The following is a 5,004-nucleotide window of genomic DNA, read 5'->3' as shown; positions in this document are numbered from 1 at the left end:
TCCGAAGTGTGCGTTTCTGAGTAGGATTCGCAAGCTCCGGGTACTCTCCTTTTGCCAAATATTCCTTGATATCATGAAACCAAGGCATTCCATCTGCTTCCTCTTCAATATGGGTACAATAAGCTGGCTGATTATGGATTTTCACCGGAATGGGATCAATAAAATTCTTGTTGGGATGCTGTATCATAGATGATAGGGTAGCCAATACATCAGCAAACTCATTCTGGATTCTGGGAACATGCTGGAGTTTTGTCTTCGTGAACCTCTTTCTCAATTCCTATACATGATGCAGATACGGGAGTATCTTGGAGTTCTTGGTTGTCCATTCTGCTCGTACCTGATGTATAAGGAAGTCTGAATCTCCAATCACTAGCAACTCTTGAACGTTCATGTCAATGGCCATTTTGAGTCCTAAGATGTAGGCTTCATACTCGGCCATATTGTTAGTGCAGGGGAACCTGAGTTTGGCAGACACCGGATAATGCTGACTGATTTCTGATATTAGTACTACTCCTATGCCAACTCCTTTGAAGTTTGCTGCTCCATCGAAGAACATTCTCCAACCGTCATAGGATTCCACAATGTCTTTTCCTATGAATGATACCTTTTCATCAGAAAAATACGTTTTCAGGGGTTCGTATCCTCCATCCACAGGGTTTTCAGCAAGTTAGTCTATTAGTGCCTGTCCCTTGACCGCTTTCTAAGTTACGTAAATAATATCGAACTCACTCAACAGGATTTGCCACTTGGCTAGCTTTCCGGTGGGCATGGGCTTCTGAAAGATGTACTTCAAGGGATCTATTCTTGATATGAGATATGTAGTATAGGCGCAGAAGTAATGTCTCAGCTTCTGAGCTACCCAAGTCAAAGCACAACAGGTGCGTTCTAATAGAGAATACCGGGCCTCATATGGGGTGAACTTCTTACTAAGATAATAAATGACTAGTTCTTTCCTCCATGTTTCATCATGCTTCCCCAGAACACAGCCGAAAGCTCCATTTAACACTGCAAGGTAGAGTAATAAAGGTCTACCTGATTACTCTACCTGGCTCGGGTGGGACTAAGATTGGTGGTGTTGACAGGTAATCTTTGATTTTGTCGAAGGCATTTTGGCAGTCATCGGTCCATTTGGCGGTGGCGGCCTTCTTTAACATCTTAAAGATTGGCTCACAGATAATTGTAGACTGTGCTATGAATTAGCTGATTTAATTAAGCCTTCCCAAGAAACTCATCACATCCTTTTTATTCTTTGGCGGTGGTAGTTCTTAAATGTCTTTGACTTTTTATGGATCAAGTTCTATTCCTCGGCGGCTCACAATAAACCCAAGCAATTTCCCAGCAAGAATCCCAAATGCACACTTTGCAGGGTTTAGTTTTAGGTTGTATCTCCGTAGTCTATTGAAGAACTTCCTCAGATATTCTATGTGGTCAGTGGCCTTCTTGGATTTGATAATAACATCATCCACATATACCTCTATCTCCTTGTGTATGATATCATGTAAGATGGTAGTCATGGCCCTCATGTAGGTGGCCCCTGCATTCGTCAGGCCGAATGGCATCATCTTGTAACAGTACACTCCCCACGGCGTAATGAAAGCCATTTTCTCAGCATCTTTCTCATCCATCCAGATCTGATGATAAGTAGCAAAGCAATCTACGAATGATGTAGCTCATGCTTGGCGCAATTATCAATTAAGATGTGTATATTTGGCAAAGGGAAGTCATCTTTCGGACTGACCCGATTGAGATCCCAGTAGTCGACACAGACTCTGACCTTCCTATCCTTCTTTGGCACTGGCACAATGTTGGCTAACCCTGTCGGGTATTCTACTACCCTGAGAACCTTATCATTGAATTGCTTGGTGACTTCTTCCTTGATTTTCAAACTCATATCAGGCTTGAAATTTTTGAGCTTTTGCCTTACCGGTGGACATATTGAATCGATTGGCAGTTTGTGAGCCACGATAGACGTACTCAGACCAGTCATGTTATCATACGACCAGGCGAATATGTCCTCATACTCCTTTAGAAATTTTGTGTATTCTTTCTTCTCTGACAGCGATAGGTGAATGCTGATTTGCGTTTCCTTGACGTTTTCTGCATCTCCTAGGTTGACAATTTCGGTCTCGTCCAGGCTGGACTTAGGTCTGTTCTCAAAGCTCTCAAATTCTTTGACAATCTCATCAGGTATGTCATCTTCTTCTGAATCCATATCCATTTGTTGCGTTGTCTTATTGCACGTGACAATCATTGGTTCATCAAGACAAGTAATAGTAATGATGTATTGGTAAAGCAAAGAGAAAAAATGATAGCAATAAATATTAATTCATAAGAAAAATCAGAATGCTTTTAATAGATTGAGTAACGGTTTTGAACACTGAAGATCTTATTGAGGGAATTGAAAAATGCAAAAAGAAAATCATTTAGTAAATAAAATAGTGAATAATACTTGTTTTAGCCTTGCTACCCTGAGGCTCGTCGGGCTTTGGTTGTCCTGATGGTCCAATTCTTGAGATGTGCCCCTCTGCTCACAGCCTGTATGGAAGGGCCTTCCTCCCCCTCCTCTTCGAGAATAATGCAACAGTCCATATCACTGTCCTCTAGAAATAAGTTTTTCACTGCTGCAAGTGCTTCTTCTTCATCTGACCCATAAATAATGTCGACATGTTGGAAGGTCTGCTCCAGATGCGGTATTGGCTGCTCTAGTGGGTAGTAAGGACCACGCCATAGTGGTGACCAACTATTGAATTCTTCCCAGGTGTATTCATATCCCAAACCGAAGGTAGTGCCATGTTTCTTGAGTTTTATGGGTTTAGAGATTCCTCAGAGGTTCTTGCCGAGCCCTTTGTCGGGTTCGTACCCACTCCAACTCAGTATACTCTTGATTTTGCTATCCCACCATTTGTCTTTGTCGATAGCATTGACTCGCTCAATGTGGTGGTAAGTTTCTCCACCCAGCTTCCTTCTTCCCTCGATTGCCGGAATGGTCTGGCGATTGTATATTACCGTCGCCGTGAATGATCACTTCCTGGTGATTCCATTCGAACTTTACTACCTGATGCAGCGTTGATGCTACAGTCCCAGTAGCATGAATCCATGATCGTCCCAGCAGCAATTTGTAAGACGCTGGTACATCTATTACCTGGAAATCGACCTCGAACTAGGTTGGTCCCATCTGCAAGTATAGACTAATCTCACTAATGGTGGACCTCTGAGAACCATAGAAGGCTTTCACATTGATTGCTCCATCCTTTATCTCATGCAGCCCTTTACCCAACTTCTTGAGTGTTACCAGCGGGCAAATGTTGAGACTGGAACCTCCATCGATCAGGATTCTGGTGATAAAGTAATCTTCGCATTGCACAGTGATGTGCAGTGCTTTGTTGTACCCCAACCCTTCAGGTGGCAGCTCGTTTTCATAAAAGGTGATCTTATGACTTTCCAGCACTTGTCCTACCATATTAGCCACTTCCCCGCTAGTGATGTTACTTGGTACGTACGCTGGCATCTTGTTTAACTGGTCGATGACCGAATATTCCTTAGCCTGTATTTTCCTCCAAAGGTCGTTCGAACCTATCTTAATGAGGGGCGGCCTATTGGAGGTCTGCTTCCTTGATTCAGCCAGATGTTCAGGGGTATAGACTTTACGAGTTCTTGTCATACCCTGTGCTGCGACAATTTCTTCAATCTTAACCTTGCCCTTCCTTCTCGCCTCAACTGTGTAGTCCTAGGGTACAACATTTTTATAGAAGGATGGCATAGTTGACATTGCCACTGGAATCAGCGTGGCTATCCTCGCTTTGAATGGAACATGTGTCTTGGGTGGCAAGACTGCAACCTCAAATGGTGCGGGTGCATTTGTCGGAGACTCGAATTCAACCTCAATTGCAGCCAAAAGAGGACTGTTGGACCCTCAAAAGAGCAGTTGAAGGTTTGATTGAAGCCGAAAGAATTATTTTTTAGGATGAAGAAGCTTTTGATATGATGAACAATTTGTTGCCTGCCCACAACAGCGGGCCAATAGTCGAAATGATTTGTGAAGCTGAGGAATTTGATCCAGCACTGAAGGCCATTGCAGCCATTGCAGAGACAGAAGAAAAGCCGAAAAACGGTCGCCAAGCCTGAAAGTTCCCTATCAGACGGGAGTCTCGGTAACCAGTCTTGCTATCCTTTCTGCACCCGGATTATCTCAGGGTGTGATCCGGATGTTTTACTTTATTGTCTTACTTTCCGATGTAAACCCTTCTATCTTCAAAAAATTGAAAAAAATCAAATGAAATTAATATTTCATTATCTAGGTATATCTCTTCTCTTAATCTTGTCACTTTTCTTATTCTCTTTTTAGTTCTATTAAATGTAGATTTCAATAACATGACATGCTTGCGGACTTCATGCCCAGATCATGAAACGATGTCAGACCTCGAAATAATGAATCAAGAGTTAGATTGCAATGAAGATAAGTTTAAGGAAATAAAATAAAGAGCTGGAACAACTGAAGGAAAATTGGTTCCAGATTGGAAAGATCCATATATTGCAACAAGAGTACTGCCAAAAGAGTGCGTTGTACTTGGGACACATCGAAGGAAATGTCCCTGAAACAAATGTCAATACAAATGCAGTCAAAAGGTACTATGTTGGCTCCTCTATATAGCATTAATATTCTCCGATTGGGATGAAGAAGGTTTTCTTTCTCACTATCCAAATACTATCAACCCTTTGCAAACCCTTTTGAGCCGGTTACTTTTCTTTGATTACCCTCTTTGGAACCTGAAAGTGTTATTGAAAAAATAAAAATTGAAAAATAAAATGAAGAAAAAAAATGATAAAAAAAGAAGAAAAAGAAAGATACAAAAAAAAAGAAGAAAAGGCAAAGAAAATGAAATAAAAAAAATAAAGAAAGGAAAAAGGAAAGGAAAAAGAGAGAAAACAAAACAAAACAGAAAAAACAAAAGAAAACCAAAAACAAAGTTCCTTGAACTACGTTCGACTTGATTCTGAAAGGAT

The sequence above is a fragment of the Nicotiana tabacum genome, chromosome 11 (assembly GCF_000715075.1).
Source record: "Nicotiana tabacum cultivar K326 chromosome 11, ASM71507v2, whole genome shotgun sequence".
NCBI classification, from domain to species: domain Eukaryota; kingdom Viridiplantae; phylum Streptophyta; class Magnoliopsida; order Solanales; family Solanaceae; genus Nicotiana; species Nicotiana tabacum.
The sequence above is the reverse complement of the archived record's forward strand: the minus strand, read 5'-3'. Positions refer to the sequence as shown.